Here is a 17,296-nt window from a genome sequence, read left to right as displayed (position 1 = left end):
CGCGAACATACGATTACACCAAGGACTTTCTGTCAGGCATAACTGCCTGCATATGGTTTCAAGACATCGAGTCTCGCACACTGAAGTTAGGGAGCAGGGGCACACCGCAAAGCTCGGTTCTCTCCCCATTCCTCATCAACGTGGCCATGAAGGCCCTCCCCGAAGCTCTGTGGAGCATAGAGGGGCTAAATTTCAGTTTGTATGCGGATGAAATCAACCTCTGGATTAACCAGGGGAGTGATGCGAGTATCGAGGAGCTCCTGCAGGCTGCGGCGGACACTGTCGTCGACTGTGCTGCCAGTAGGGGCCTCCCATGCTCTCCGCAAAAGTCAGAATTACTCGTCTAAGTCACTCCGATGCAAGCAAAACTGGAAATTTGACATTAAAGTACGGGGTAAACCAGTTGCAAAGGTAGATCAAATCAGAATATTAGGGCTATTTATTCAGGATAACGGATATAACGATGGGGCAGCCAAAAGGCTCGAGGGATTTGCCACGCAAGCCCTTGGCATATCTAGAAGGGTCACGCTTAAAGGACGAGGCCTGAAGGAAAGAAGCTTGCTTAAACTAACCCAAGCATACCTAATAAGCCGCGTGAGTTATGCCACACCTTTATTAAACATTTGGTCTGAGGAGCAGAACGAACTAGACTCGCTCATTCGACGGTGCATAAAGAGGGCCCTGGGCTTACCGATTAGCACCTCCAAAGATAAACTCCTCTCTGTGGGAGGGAGAGGAGGGAGAACAGTGCAGAAGCACTAATCAGGCGCTTCGATCCGATGGACAGCAAGTCAGTTGCGTACGTGGACGCAGCAAGCGGCAAGTCGGGTGCGGCGGTCGCCTCGGTGGTCGACGGCCGCGGTGCCCTGTATCGGCAGCCCCCATTGGAAGCCGCAACGCGGAAACAGCTGAAAAAGTTGCGATAGCGCTCGCTTGCGTTGCAACGGAAGCCAATTTTTGAATTAGTGATTGCAAAACGCCCATCTATAATTTTGGAAAGGGCAGGATCTCGCCGGAAGCGGCGAGGATTCTCGCCAGTAGACAGCTAAACAGAAAAGTTAGCCTAATTTGGATTCCCGCACACGCGTTCGTTCCTGGCAACGACGCGGCCCACGAGTTAGCCCGAGCTCTCTACTTCCGGGTAGCTGTGGAGCCGCCCGGCTGCCGTAACAAGGACGAGAGTCTGGAAAATTATACGGAGATTGTTGAAAATTATCGGTTACAGAGGAGACTAGTGCCACCTTCGGATAAAAGTCTAAACAATAGGAAGGCAATCGCATGGAGCCGCCTCTAAGCTGGGAACTTTGTAAACCCGGTATGGAAAATCATGTTCACAGAAATAACAAATAAAACGATAACTGCACTGTGGGGCGTTAGGGACCCTCGACCGTATTATCTGGGAATGCGCTAGCTCCCCAGGGGCTAATGAAAACATAAATGGCAGAGAAACCTGAGAAGCCCTCCTGCGGAGCGAGGCCCCTGCTTCACAGCAACAAGCCATCCGCCTGGCAGAAGAAGCCGCGAGGAATCAGGACCTCTTTGCCTGCTTCTAATTGCGAAGGTCCCGGCCCCCGTCACCATGGCCTGGGTGCCGGGGACGGGGAGTAGGGGGCTTCTTTATCTGGCGGAAAATAAAGCTGATATCATCATCGTCATCACCGAATGCGTTCTAGAACCAAGTGGCAGCGACATCAATTAGTGCAGTGGATTTGAATTACGAAAATGAGATGGGTGGAGAACGAAAATAAGAATAAATTATTTCTTTATATATTGGCGCTTTCAACCTCTGAAAACACTTTAATAACTGGTTTCACACGCGTTTTATCAGCCTGCATTTTGTTCAAAGTACAGCTCAATCTTAATAAAAAAAATAATGATGCCGTTCTCTCCAAACAGCACACCGCGGCGGTTAAGCCATCCTGTGCTGGCAGCCGGACTTAGTCGGCCGGTGTAGGTCTCGTCATCTCGTGTCTTCGTTGCGTGAGGCTGCTCGCTATTTTGAGCGCCAGTTCAAGTGTTCTGTGGAACACTGCATGAATTTGTTCCAAAAAGCCCTTGCACCAGCCTATACTGCAGTCGGCGCGGACCGAATCAGCACCGGCCTCGGCCACCGTGACAACTGTGGGCCTACATGCCTGCCGATTGCCTAGAGCAACGTGCACATGATTTTATTGTTTTTATTATTTTTTTAGTCATCAAAGGTCCCTTGCGGAACATAACATGAGGGGTGGGCATAATACTGCAAAGATCAGTGTACATGATTTAAAATGGAGGGCAATGTTTACATTGATGAATGAACATCCTCGTTTGGTGGACTTGAATAGTTGATAGTTCGCCACTGCAGTCGGGAGGTCACTACAGTCTCGGGCAGCCTATAGGACGTTATGGTCTGTGCATGTACAGGGTGTACAGCGTTCGGGTGGTTACGGCGGAAATTGCGATGCGAGTGTGGGACGATCTGATTGGCTACTGGAACGCTGTGAAGGAGTTTATGAAACAAACATAGGCGAGGTGCGTAACGACGGGTGACTAGTGCTGGTAACTGTAATTGTGTCTTTATTCCTGAGAGAACCTATATAAAACTCGTCGCAGAGGACATTAAAGCGCCCCTCGCATCAAGTAGCTTCCTCCCATCGAGTATTCAACGGAGAACCACTGTGAGCTCTGTATGTGTACATAATGTAAATTGTTGTATAAAGTTTTGCTTGCCTTCCTCGCAACCCGTCTCTGATCATAATCGTCCCATCAGCGATCCGGTCATGCTACCCGAGTCGCAACAACCCCGTTGGCAGATGTGCGATCGTCTCCGTGGTGTCCTGGCGCCGGTTTTGGTCAGTACATCGCCTTCGCTCCTTGAGTATTGCCAGGCTTAGCATTTATGCTGCTCTTCCTGGTAGTGTACATTGGTTGTAGTAGCCTGTTCGGATTTGAACCTTGCTTTGCACTAACATGCTTGGGAGGCTAGTGACCACACTACTACCGAGCACTCAAGGGCAGTCATGGACTAGTGAAGCTATGTTAAGATGGAACTTTTCTTATATGTGGAGAATTAGGGATTGATTGAGGGAAAACAGTGAAGAAACACGAGGTTGTCAGTGCGATAGAAGACCTCAGTTTTGAGGACGAGGAGATAGTGGAGGTAATAAAAAGAAAAGATTGAATGGAGGAACGAAAATGAGAAAAGCAGTGGGAGTAACAAAAGGCGAAAGATGAAGTGGAGTTAGGAAGGAAGCGACTGGAGGAGAAGCTAGCTGAAGCTCAGGAAGGAGTTGCAAAAGCGGGCATGGCCTCTGTCGTGAGGAGTCAGTCATCGAAGCCGCCCAAAATGAAAGACTTTCTGTCACCGATAAAAATGGACGATTATATCGGGTTGTTCATTGGGAACTTTGAGTGCGCGTACCCTAACCTTAACTTTCTTCGCACAACGTGGCCTCAGCACCTCGTGACGATTGTGTCATCCGAGGCTGCCGACGTGCTTGCTCGGCTAACAAAGGCGGAGGCGGATGATTACTATAAAGTGAATGACACTTTGCTTAAAAAGTACCGCCTGTCGGCCGACGCCTTCCGTCGACGATTCAGGACTAAGGGGAAGCGGCCTTCTGAGTCATTTCCAGATTTCACCTACTATCTTAAGGAAAATCTGATCGAATGGTTCAAGGTTCTGGTGGTTTATGATCACCGTGAAAATGTAGAGCCAATTTGTTTACAACAGTCTTGCAACTCTCTAAATGAGGAAACGCGGCTCCAGATGCAAGACAGGCCCGAAACGAAAAGCTTAGAGCGGCCCGCCGAGCTCATAGAAGAGTTCCAGGTCAGGTGCGAAACAGGAAAAGAAAGCTTGGGGAAGCAGCAAAGTCCTACAGGTTGGGGAAGCGTCCATTGCACAATGAGAATAGAGCAGCCCCTTAAAGGTGAAGAAAGGTGCAAATGAGGGGGACCGCGAAGAAGGCTTTGTCCGTAGAAATGACGCAGACAAAAAAAAGAGGCGGCCCTGCTAAAGCCTTCAAGGCGTGAAAACCGGCAGTTTGTTTCCGCTGTAACGAGCCCGGGCACATGCGACTCCGCCACCACAAAGAATGTAATCCATCCTGCGCTCGTTTCACGGCAACATTTCACTGGCGAGTGCGCATTGATGAGGTAGGTGGCGCAGGAGGACAGTATCTGTCTACCTGTCGCGCGCGTCACCATTGATGGCCCGTTTGAGGGGATGCATACCGAAGCTGCAGTGTCAGTCACCGCGATTATCTTAGGTCATTCACTAAGACTGACATCGCCTTTCCAGGGTTGGCTGGCTATTATCAGCACCATATTCCTGGCTGTTCGGAGATGGCGAGTCAGCTCACGGACCGCTTGAGGAAAACAGAGCCGATTAAAATAAACTGGAAAAACAAGAAGGAACAAGACAACACTGATCAGCCGGCCCGTACTGGAGGCTCCATCCTACAACAGCGCCTTCATTATTTAGTGCGATGCGATTGAACGGGCTATGGGGGCGGTTCTGAGCCAGCAGGATGAGAACGAAGAAGCCCCCTTCTCTTCGTGAGCAGGAAACTCACGACCCGAGAAGAAGCATACAGTTCCTCGCAGAAGGAGTGCACATGTTTGTGTCGGCTGCTCAAAAACTGCAGTGCTGCTTGGCAGGCTAACGACTCGGGATTGAGACCGATGACTGCCCACTGACATTGCTTCACAACATATCTACAAAAATATGAACATTTGAGAAGGTAAAGGCTCGCCCTACAGGAGCATAATTTTGAAGTGCGCTACAAAGGGAAAGGAAAATGGGAAGACTGATTATATCAGCTGATGTTTTGCCCGCTAGATAGCGTGAATTTTCAGACGCTCTCTAGACGTAACTCCCATTCTCAAGGTAGTTAATTCTCTGTGAAAAGAACTTTTTTAATGAAAGCATTTGAGTGTTTGAGGTTTTGTAAGGATTAGTTGCAGTATGTGGGTTTTGTATTATGTACAGTCGAGCGTTTTAGGTTATGATACTTGCAGTAGTCGTACTATCCTCGCAACTCATCTACTAGCCGTCATATTGTGGATCGCAACGACAGCTGTAGTTTCTTACAATCCCAAACCTGATTCAGATATGAAAGAAGAGCTCGCAATTAATTGCCTGCATAGGTCACGTCCGCAGCTCACCCTACCAGGCCGTATGAGGGGGGAGCCAAACAGCGGAGATATTCTAGCAGCGCAGTTTAAGGCCTTGTTTATTTGCCTGGCATGACTCGGGAGTGGGCTGTGCTCTCGCCTTGCCGGGGCGGGGGCATTGTGCAGACTTAATCACTAATGTTCGAGGCCCTTCAACTCGAGACATCAGCCCATGGATCATCCAGAAAAGATGGGACCTGTCCAGCTGATGCGGTCTCTTTAGAGGAGAGCGAGGAGCTGTAATCCCTCTCTAAACCACTACCTGGCGGCGAACGAGCTGTTATGATCGCACTTCTGGCCACGCGGGCCGGAGCAAGCAACAACTGAGAACTGTCAACAAAGCCGACGACCTCGAGACGGCTGAAGACCGGATACCCTTTCTCTCAAAAAAAAAGAGTTCCCTCTACCGCATATGTTGACCGCATCGACGGGGCACTTGAAGACAGCTCTGCGCGACGGCAGCGGACTCTCCCCAGGACTACCAAAGAGTACAAGGAAGGGCTGGGGGGTCCAGTCATCATGTTTTCGCATCGGCATTCGTTTCCAAAGGGGACGCTGACACTGCGTATCCTTCCGTGTAGCCTTGCCTGTGCACTGATGCGAAACACGTGCGACCACTCGCAAACCGTGGGAACATCATTCGGGGAGATTCCTTTGTCTGGGCGACGTAGATGGTAACCTCCTCTCAAGCTCAACACGTGATGGGGGCGTGCTTTTTGGGGACAGAGTGCGTGATGATTTCCCACAGTGAACTTGAACACGCCTTTCTCGGGCAACCCGTCCTCAATCTAAAGATTTTAGGGAAGAAGACTCCTATCAAACTCGGTACATAGCATAGTCAAGAGCCCCTCACATCAAGTAGCTCCCTGTCATCTAGACTCTTCCACTGAGAAGCACTCTCAGTTTCTGTGCGTATACATAATGTAAATAGTTGTATAATGAGTTCTGTGCCCTCCTCGTAACCCAGTCTCCGATCATCCCCGTACCATCACCGGTCTGGCCATACTGCCCGAGTCGCAACACCGTGTGCTGTGCGATGTCAGTGCACGTTAAAGATCCCAAGGTTAATGCAGTCACTAAGGCGAAAGCCCTATGGGACATTCTTGACCTTCAATTACGAAAAAACACCATACATTTCTCCGTTAGCCTCCGGACGACCTTGAAACGACCTCGAAATAATGGTTCCATATCTGCCTTGCCTTGAAGAGAAGTTTATTGGACTGATTATTCATACAAAGGGACCATAGTCCCTCACAAAGACAAATACAACACGGCAGCGACTAGTGTCGCTCGGTACAAACAAACTATGAAACAAGAACACGACGGCGACTGCTGTCGCCGTTCACACACAATCATTCAAAGCACAGAATGTTCAAAGGGTCCATATCTGCCTTGCCATGTGAGGCCTACCTTGCTGATCCACCACTTGTGCTTGATGATGGCCTTTGACATTTCAAGTCGTAGGTTGAGGGCGCTAAGAAGGTGAGGGAGAGAGTGAGAGAAAAACTTTATTTCAACAGGAATTCGGGGCACGCCCCTGGGGCCCCGCACGACCACACTGCACTCAAGTGTTTATGTTCCTAAGGTCCATAACACTGGCAGCACGGCCGGTGGCGATGGTCTGCCCGGCCGGGTCCTCCGAGCGCAGCAGGGTCTTCCAGTCCTCCCAGGTCTTGAGGTTCTCTAGGTCGCGCGGCGGAGGGTCCGCCGGGCAGAGCGAAAGGATGTGGAAGGAAGAAGCGAAGGGTTCAGGGCATAGGGCGCTCGTGGGTGGTCACGAGATTTTACTCACAGTTTTAACATGAGGGTGCGGGTACATATACCGTAGCTGTGCAATCTGCTTTCGCTACGTGAAAACTCGGTTCAGCGGAATTGAACCTCGTGTATCTTTCCGCCCTCCCTGGAAGCACCATTCAGCATGAACAAACAAACAGGACCTAAGCTTGCGGCAGTACAATTTACCAGAATGTACTTGTCATGTGGGTATAATGCTATTCAGTCCCGGTATGCTTTTTCCTGCCAGCAGGACTTTCCGTTCAGCTTGCAACGATGGTCTGGTTTAAAGCATAACATTTGACCCATGAATCAATTATTTTATAAATTTCGATAGTGATCTGCTGCAGCTATATTACGTTTCACAACGCGCAAGAGTTTACAGTTTTGTCATGAAACTTAAAAGTGCGTAAGGACATCGCACTACTCATAATGTACTAGCTCTGGTGTGCGATACACTTGCACAAATTTACGGTGTAATTAGTCGCTAGTGTTTTTTGGTGGAAAGGGGCTATATATCTCACTACTAGGTGGACACCTTGCCAACGCTGTTAGGAAAGGAACATAGGTGCGAGGGAACGAAGAAAGGAAGAAGTTCCATGGTAGAAGGTTTCCGAGTAATTCTTACCACGCGAGGTATGGGTGGATGGAAACAACTTTATTACAAAAAAAAATCTTCCAGCACGCGCTCTATGCCGACGACATCACCATCTGGGCTGGTGGTGGTGAAAACTTTTATTTTGTGAAAAAGGGTTTGGGAGCCACAGAGTGGCCCCGCTACATGGTCGGCGTCCCTAGTCCGGGACACCGCATGACGAGGCCCTGTCTCTCGCCCGTTTCACCAGAGCCCTTTGGGACTCAAGCGAGGAGCAGTTGAGGAGGGCAGTCTCCCATGCCTCTCTGGAAGGGGTAGGGGAAGGGGGGAGGTGGGGATTTTGAGTACATGCCCACACCATGCGGAAGATATCACAGGTCTCCCCACAGTGTGGGCATCGCCCGTGTTAGGATCGTAATGTTTTATTATTGCAGGACAGAGTAGAGTACCTGTCTGCAGGCGCCTTAAAGTTCGCTCCTCCGTCTTACTCAGCCCTTTGGTAGGGGCCGGGAAAAGGCGGTGGTTGTCGCTATAATGTGTTAATATTTCCCTGAATCGCAGCAGCGGCTGGTTAGTCTCCGAGCCAGAAGAGCTGGGATGAGGAGCCCGGTGAGTAAGCGCTCGGGCAGCCGCGTCAGCGGCGTCAGCGGCGTCATTACCTCGTAAGCCCTGGTGGCCAGGAGCCCAAATGATTCGTTTGGGTGTTGGCTCAGTGGCAGTCCGTCGTAGAATACAAGCAGCTAAGGGGGAGATCTCCCCTGCCAAGTAATCTTCACATGCTTTTCGGGAGTCCGTGATGATTATTCTAGAATTGGCGTGGGCGGCAGCAAGCGCTATCGCTACTTCTTCGGCCCGCATTGAATTCGGGGCTCGAAAGGAGAGTCCATCAATGTGCATTTCCTGGTGAACGACAGCCATCGGCCATACCATGCTGAATACGCCGGTTCTCGTCCCATCTGGGCTAAGCACGGATCGGTAGGAGACATTGAAGCCAACCTGCAGCAAGCGGCGGTTATTGTGGACGCCTACGCCCGCCGCTGCGGCCTTGAATGCTCCCCAGCCAAATCGGAATTTGTGCACCTTCGACCCTCGTCGAAGTGCACTACCAAAATCGAACTGTCCTTAGCGAGCGGACCCATCCCAGAACACGCTGAGATCAGAGTACTGGGTCTCTTTATCAATCAACACCGCCGTGTCGACACAACACTGGCCAAATTGCGCAAGGTGGGGGACCAGGTGGGCCGCATGATCCGCCGGGTTTCCAATAACCGCGGGGGGTTACGGTGCAAAGATGCCTTGCGGCTAACGCACGCATTCGTAACCAGCCGAGTCTTGTACTCGACTCCTTACCTCCACCTTCGCAAACGTGACGAGAAAGCCCTTGAGGTGGTTCTCCGTAAGATTTACAAGTGCGCCCTCGACCTCCCGGTCACCACGTCCAACCAGCGCCTCCTGGGTCAGGGGATGGTCAACACCTTCGTGGAGCTCCGAGAAGCACACTTGAAAAACCACTACACAACACTCTCAAAGACGCCATCGGGTCGCCGTCTGCTTTCCCGACTTCACATCCAACACCCAACACTGACGGAAGAGCGCGTGCGCATTCCCGAAATCTGGAGATACGCCCTGCACGTACGCCCTCTTCCGGCCAACATGACACGAGATGACCATAGTGGCCGGCGCCTCGCGCGGGCGGGAGCCTTGGCAAGCTACTATGGAAACAAACGCGGAGTATTTTACGCGGACGCCACCGGCCCACACCATAGGGGTTAGTACACGGCCGCAATCGTCCACTAAAACACCGCAGAGAACAGTCTTACGTTCGAAGCACAGGACATTACTCATGCGGAAGAGGTGGCATTCGCGCTCGCCGCCGCCGATCAGGACTCGCGGGTCATCATTACCGGATCGCGAGGGGCCTGCAGGAACATCGAAAAGGGCTTTATTCCCTACTTGGCATACCGAATACTTCAGAACAGCAATTATCTCGGGGCTCCCGCGTCCCGCACAATAGTATGGACTCCCGCGCACACGGGTCTCGAGGGCAACGAAGCGGCCGGCGCCGTTGCCCGCGAGCTCACCCTCCGGGCATCAGCCTCGCCTCCCCCGATGCGGACTTCGACCGAAATCCGGTTTTTACCTTCAAGGAAATCATCAAATATTACCAATTCGCGCATGCAATCTTCCCTAAGCCCTGCAACGGCCTCATGAAGGTGGAGGAACGCTTACTTCTTCGCCTTTATACTAAAACACTGCTGTGCCCGGCAGTCATCAAACATTTCGACCCTGCGTGCACAGGGGAGTGCCCGCACTGTAGGGAAAAGTCTTCGTACCTTTACCATGTGGTGTGGGCATGTCAATCAACCCCGCACCTTCCCCCTATCCCCAACCCTACCCGGGAGGACTGGGAGGCGGCCCTGCTCGGCTGCTCTGTCCTGGCGAGCCAAAAGGCCCTGGTCGGGCGAGCCCAAGCAGCAGCTACAGCCAATGGGCTCCTGTAATGAGCAGACCACCTAGCGTTTGTTATGGACGGCCCCTTAAGGACAGATCCCCTCACTCCCTGCACATATTTTATATATTGTCAGGGCTATACAGTCGGGACAGCCAGGTCACGTTTTAAAGAGCAGCACCAGGCAGCAGCGAACTCCCGAGCGGAACCCGAAGAAGAGACGACGAAGAAGCACTGCCCACCACCATGGCTAAGGCTAGCCAGGATAGCGGTTAAGGCAGTTCGGCCAGGAGACTGCGGCACGAGAACGTCCAGGAATGTGGCATTGCTCCCCCCCTCTGGAAAGCGCCGCCCTCGGCGCACCAGGGCGTGTGGACCGCCAGCCGCTTCCCCGGGCACAGGCTTTTGGGGCACGAACAACCGCTGATCACGGAGTTCCCTTGCAGAGGCGCAGTAGTTCGGGTGCATATAGTAGTTATCGGCGACGGGTGCGGAATCCGCTCTCTCGGCCGTCTTGATCTCGTACGCGAGGAGGGAGAGGCAATAAGACAATCATCATAGATGCGGATAGCTGGAGCATATGGGCGTTCAGGATGGAGAACGCCATGACCTTTGCGCTCTCAATCATCTGGACATTGGCTACTTCCAGTAGGAGCAGCACGCGGTCGTTCAGCGTTCCCGACACTGAAGCGTGGGTAATACGTCAGACGAAATATTCAAGCCGCTGCGTGTTGTGGTGGAACAGCACGGCAAGTGTAGGATGGACGTTGACGATGCCGAATTCCATGAGGCGGTTCTGGCCGATCACCATCTCGACGGGTGCGCACGGTGAGGAGCTTAGCGAAGAGAGAGAGGGTAGAGACGAGTGAGCTTCTAGCGGGCGTGGTAAGGCTTCATTCGGGCGACATGCAGAACTTCGGACGTTGGTCGCTAGAGGAACGAACAGTTTCTTGAGGCAGACCTTCATAGTTTACTTCGCCGAGTTGGCGTAACACTTTATAGGGGCCAAAGTACCGCCGAAGAAGCTTTTCAGAGCGCTCTTGTTGACGGACTGGGCTCCACACCCAAACATGCTCGCCGGGCTGGTAAGTGACATCCCTGTGGCGATGGTTGTAACGGGGAGCGTCTTTTTCTTGTTGATGCCGTATATGCTGCCGAGCAAGTTGGCAGGCGGCCTCGGCTTCGTGAACAAAGTGGTCGGCCCCCACGACAGTAGAGTTTTCACTACCAGGAAGCAGCATTGTCTCGAGCATTGTCATGGCCTCGCGACCATGGACTAAGCGAAACGGTGTGAAGTGAGTAGTCTCTTGCAGCGAGGTGTTATATGCGAATGTAATGTGAGGGAGTACTGCATCCCAGTTGCAGTGGTCGTCGTCGACATACATGGAAATCATGTCGGCGATCGTCTTTTTTAGGCGCTCAGTGAGTCCATTAGTTTGTGGGTGATAAGCTGTTGTTCGTCGGTGACTCGTGCCGCTGAGTCGCATAACTTCCTGTGTCAGCGCCGAGGTAAAGGCCGTTCCTCTGTCAGTTATAACGACCGTGGGTGCGCCATAACGAAGCACGATGTTGTGCATGAAGAAGGTGGCAATTTCCGAAGCTGTTCCACGGGGAACAGCTTTCGTCTCACAGTATCGACTGAGGGAGTCGGTGGCGACCACAATGTAGCGGTTACTTAGCGAAGACTCCGGAAAGGGGCGAGTAAATCCATGCCGACTTGGTAGAAAGGAACTTGTGGTGGATCAATAGGCTGCAATAGTCCGGCCGGCTTAATCGACGACGTCTTGCGACGTTGACACTCGCGGCAAGTTCGGACGTAGCGTTTCACAACCTGCGCGAACTTGGGCCAGTAATACTTTTGCTGTATGCGTGCCAACGTTCGGGAGAAACCAAGGTAACCAGAGGAAGGATCATCGTGGTACGCCTGCAAGACTTCATCGCGAAAGGCATTAGGGATAACGAGCAGGTAGGCAGCCTCCGTCGACCTATAGTTCTTTTTGTACAGGATGCACTCCCGTAAACAGAATGATGACAGGCCACGTTAAAAAATGCGGGACCGAGTCTGAGCGCTTCCTTCGAGACAGTCAATCAGGGACCGTAATTCAATGTCGTCTCGTTGGCGGTGAGCCAGGGCGGACGCGGAGATGACCCCAAGGAAAAGGGAATCGTCGTCGAGGTCCGCCGTGCTGGCTGGAAGTGGGGCACGGGACAAACAATCTGCATCACTGTGCTGTTTCCCTGATTTATAGACGATGGTGACGTCAAATTCTTGCAGTCGGAGGCTCCAGCGTGCGAGTCGCCCTGAGGGATCCTTGAGATTTGCCAACCAACACAGCGAGTGGTGGTCGCTCACCACTCGGAAAGGGCGGCCATACAAATAGGGTCGAAATTTCGTTACTGCCACACAATAGCTAGACATTCTTTTTCGGTGGTGGAATAGTTCACCTCATACCGTGATAACGTGCGGCTTGCGTAAGCAATTACGCGTTCGACACCATCCTGCCACTGCACAAGTACCGCACCAAGGCCAACATTACTCGCGTCTGTGTGCAGTTCTGTGTCAGCTGCCTCATCGAAGTGCCCAAGTATGGGTGTACTTTGAAGACGCGTGCGTAGCTCTTCGAATGCATGTTGTTGCTCCCGACCCCAGAAGAACGGTTCGTTATCTTTGGTGAGGCGGGTAAGGGGCTCAGCTATTCGGGAGAAGCTCTTCACAAAGCGCCGATAGTAGGCGCAGAGACCCAGAAAACGGCGCACACTTCGCTTGTCAGCAGGATCGGGAAAAGAAGCGACGGCGGCAGTCTTGTCGGGGTCTGGGCTAACGCCCTTGGCGCTCACAATGTGGCCCAAAAACTTCAGATCCTGGAAAGCGAAATGACATTTTTCGGGCTTAAGGGAGAGACCAGCTGAACGGATAGCTTCGAAAACAGCGCGTAAGCGGCTGAGGTGTTCTTCGAAAGTGTCGGAGAAGATGACAACATCATCCAAGTACACGAGGCAGGACTGCCATTTGAGGTCTGAAAGCACAGTGTCCATCATTCGTTAGAAAGTTGCCGGAGCTGAGCATAGACCGAAGGGGAGCACCCAGAATTCGTACAAGCCGTCCGGGGTAATAAATGCGGTCTTCTCCTGGTCACTTTAGTCCACCTCTATTTTCCAGTAGCCGCTGCGTAAATCGAGTGATGAAAAGTATTTGGCGTGGCGCAGACGGTCTAGGGAGTCATCAATGCGGGGCAAAGGAGAAACGTCTTTCTTGGTTACTTTGTTCAGACGTCGGTAATCAACACAAAACCGTAGGGTCCCATCTTTCTTTGCAACTAGGACCACAGGCGACACCCACGGGCTCTTCGATGGCTGGATCACGTCGTCGCGGAGCATTTCTTGAACTTGCCTTCGAATTGCATCCCGTTCCTTTGAAGACACCCGGTACGGCGACTGGCGTAATGGTCTCTGGCTTTCATCAACTATAATTCGACGTTTTGTTATCGGCGTTTGTCTAACTCTGGAGGTTGACGCAAAACAGTCCCGGAAAGAGTCAATGACAGTCTGCAGGTTGCATTTTTGACTAGGCAGGAGATTCGGGTTCACGTCGAGTTTAACCGGAGCATTCGTTGATTCTACTGACGTCTTAGTCCCCGTCGACGCGTACTCTCCGGCGCATTCCCCGAGTTCTTCAAAATAAGAAATCGTTGTGTTGGCCGCTAAACGTTGGGGTTCTCAACCGAAATTTGTTATCAGTAGTTCGGCTCGCTTATTATTCAGTTCTATAAGCCGGCGAGCTACACACACTTGCTGACCCAGGAGCAGTGACATGTTGGCTTCAGCGATGCCATGAGCTCCGGCGCTGTCATCGCACTCCACAGTTACTATCATGGTGGTTCTCGACGGAATCACCACGTCATCATCGCAGACCCGCAACTAAGTCCTGCGTTGCAGGGGTTCGTCGCCAACAGTACGGTGTGCGGCAAACGAGACGATCAGCTCCTTAAAGTCGATGACAGCCCCATATTCCTGTAGAAAATCCAGACCGAGAATCAAGTCTTTAGAGCACTCAGGAAGCACAGCAAAGCAGCCGGGGAAAGTGACGCCGCGGATCTGAATTCGAAGGTGCAAACGCCGGTCGGCGTCACAACATGGCCGCCGGCTGTGCGGATCTGCGGCCCAGTCCAAGGTGTCAGAACCTTTTTGAGGGTCGTGGCTAGTCGGCTGCTTATCACAGAGAAATCAGCGCCGGTATCTACCAGTGCGGTTACTTCACAGTTATCGGCGCTTGCTGGTATTTCCGTAGAAGCCAACTGCTGGATCTTCGTCGGCGGGCTCGTCGTGTCAGGTGGTCATTGGTCTCGTCTTCGCTGCAAATCGTCGAGTGGAGGCTCTTGTCTCTTCTTAGCTGCGGCGGCCCTACCCCTAGAGGACGCTGTCTTCAGTTTTCCCGCCGTGGGGATCTGCCTCTGAATACGCCAGAGGTCGACGGGCGGCTGGGAGAAGAGAATCTCTTTGGCGATGGGGATCGAGATTGGCGTCGCGGCACGGTGTGAGCCTGCAGGTTGGATGTCAGGTACTGTTGAATCTCCTGGGGTCGCTCGCCGTAGCGTAGTCGAGGAGCGTCTGAAGCAAAACCCCTTAAACCCATCCGACGGTAGGGACAGTGGCGCAGGATGTGGCCGGGCTGACCGCAGTGGTAGCAGAGTGGCCGGTTCCTCGGCGTTCGCCACATGTCCGCTTTACGCATGGCGGGCAGGAATCGTGCGGCACGGTGCTGGGCACAGTTGGACGTGGGTACTGCACATCCGGCACAGGTGAAAAAGCTTATGCCACTGCCGCAGGCCGTCGCAGTGCCTCGCTGTAGGTCCTGACGTAGGGTTGCGGCTCCGGAACAACTGTTGCTGGCTGCACCACTCGACGGATTTCATCCCGTACCACGTCCGACAGTGCGGCGACGCTCGCCTGTGGAGCTTTGAAGCGGAGTTTCGCGAGTTCTTCGCGAACGATGCTCCTTACAAGCTCTCGAAGATCTCCAGGAGGCAGCGTCGTAGGCGTGCAGATTTGAGCAGCAGCCATACTAGCCTGCCGGCCGTACTGCGCACCGCGTTCGTGCAACGAGCGTTCCATCCTCACTGCCTCCTTCTTAAAATCGGCCACTGTCCTTGGAGGGTCGCGGACAAGTCCAGCAAACAGCTGCTCCTTAACGCCCCGCACCAGGTACCGCACTTTCTTTGCCTCGGCCATAGCAGGGTCGGCTCGACTGAAGAGGCGCATCATGTCCTCAGCGAAGATGGTGACGCTCGAATTTGGCTGCTGCGACCTCGAGTGCAGAGCGACTTCCGCCTTCTCTTTTCGTTCACTGGTGCCGAATGTCACCAGCAGTTCGCGACGAAAAACCTCCCAGGTGGCAAAAGAAGTCTCGTGGTTCTCGAACCAGATCTTTGCCGAGTCCTCTAGTGTGAAGTAAACGCTCCTCAACTTGCGCTCACCGTCCCACTGGTTGAAGGCTGCAACACGGTCGAAACTGGCCAACCAATCTTCAACGTCTTCAAACCTGTCTCCGTGGAACGTCGGCGGTGACCGCGGCGCGTGGAGTACGAACGGAGTGTCAGCTCCAAAACGTTGAGTGGTCTGGCTACCAGTGGCTGATGTCATATCTCTTGCCGGTTTTGTCAGGCCGCTGAACTCTGACTGTAGGCCTCGCAGGCGGCAACTCGCTTTGTGGACGGGGGTTGTGCCCGCGCACTGAGAGCTGGCTTCAAATGTGTCCTCACAGTCAGTGTACATGCGACGTTACCCAGCCGGCTCTACCAAATAAGTCACGGCTATACAGTCGGGACAGCCAGGTCACCTTTTACAGAGCAGCGCCAGGCAGCAGCGAACTCCCGAGCGGAACCCGAAGAGACGACGAAGAAGCACTGCCCGCCACCATGGCTAAGGCTAGCCAGGATAGCGGTTAAGGCAGTTCGGCCAGGAGACGGCGCCACGAGAACGTCCAGAAATTTGGCAATATAAAGTTTTTCAGTCAGTCAGTCAGTCAGGCAGTCAGTCCAGGGTGGTCCCTTACTGGTCCGGGCGTCGACGGGCTTGTGCTTCACGTAATGCCCGATCCACCAGCCATTTCTGGCCATTGGGCTGAGCGGTCCGTAAAGCAGCCTCCCAGGAAGAATGTGTGGCATGTGGGATGGGGGTTCTGGCTTTGGCGAAGGACATTCCCAAATGTAGTGGAAAAATGTGGATCTGGGCACGCCACAGGTGTTACAATGAGGAGGAAAGGTGGGGTGGAAGCATGAGAGACGGTGGGGTTAAATAAAACAGCCTCTCGCCATGTGGCGCTGGATAAGGGTGACAAGGTACTGTGGGGTGGTGGCAGTGTCATGGGGCTGAAATTGTAAAATGTGGTGATTTGATGATATTGTCACAGAAGCAGGTAGGCAGGTTTGTATTTGCCACAACGTCCAAGCGCCAGCGGAAACGGCCCAGCCGGCTATCCAACTGGCGAGCGAGCTCACGGGCGAAGAAGAGCGCGCGACAGCCTCCTGAGCGCGACTACTAGGCAGCGCCAGTAATGCGCTGCGGCATTGTCCCTCCCGGTCGAAAAAGCATCGTCCCGATGCTGCGTGGCGAGGTCAAGCAGAGCCGTAGGCTTGACCTAGCGGGCGTGGAAGGGCTTCATCCGGACAACGTGTACGACTTCCGACTGTGTTTGCCGTCGGGACGTACGAAGAGTTCCTTGCGGAATCACTTCGTAGGTGATGTCGCTGAGTTTGCGCAGCACTTCGTACGGGCCGAAGTAGCTGCGCAGAAGCTTCTCGGAGCGACCCCGCTGGCGAACAGGAACCCACACCCAGACTTTATCGCCAGGGTTGTAAATAACCTCCCTGTGACGAAGATTATACCGTTGAGAGTCTTTAACCTGCTGCGTCCGGAGTCTCGTTCGAGCAAGCTGACGGGCGGCCTCAGCGTGCTGGACGAATTGGTCAGCGCCGGCAACTGATGGAAGGGCGACATCGGGCAGTAACATTGCATCCAGCATGGTAACGGCTTCGCGACCGTACACCAAACGAAACGGGGTGAAGCGGGTCGTTTCCTGGACTGCGGTATTATACGCAAATGTTGCATACGGTAGTACCTGGTCCCAGTTCTTATGGTCTTCGTCGACGTACATTGAAAGCATATCGGCGATGGTCTTATTGAGTTGCTCAGTAAGGCCATTCGTCTGAGGATGGTAAGCTGTTGTTCTGCGATGACAAGTGCCACTGAGCCGCATAACTTCCTGGGTGAGAGCTGAAGTAAATGCAGTGCCTCTGTCAGTTAAAACGACCGCAGGGGCACCA

At 53.0% G+C, this 17,296-nt stretch overlaps 1 pseudogene; it reads left to right on the top strand.

Annotated features, from left to right (window-relative positions):
- Positions 1 to 146: 146 nt before the first annotated feature.
- Positions 147 to 10,026, top strand: LOC149370297 (uncharacterized; annotated as a pseudogene).
- The last annotated feature ends 7,270 nt before the right edge of the window (positions 10,027 to 17,296 follow it).

The sequence above is a fragment of the Amblyomma mixtum genome, chromosome 1 (assembly GCF_055824585.1).
Source record: "Amblyomma mixtum isolate Tamu chromosome 1, ASM5582458v1, whole genome shotgun sequence".
Lineage (NCBI taxonomy): Eukaryota > Metazoa > Arthropoda > Arachnida > Ixodida > Ixodidae > Amblyomma > Amblyomma mixtum.
Note: the sequence above shows the minus strand (reverse complement) of the source record. Positions and strands in the feature narration are given on the sequence as shown.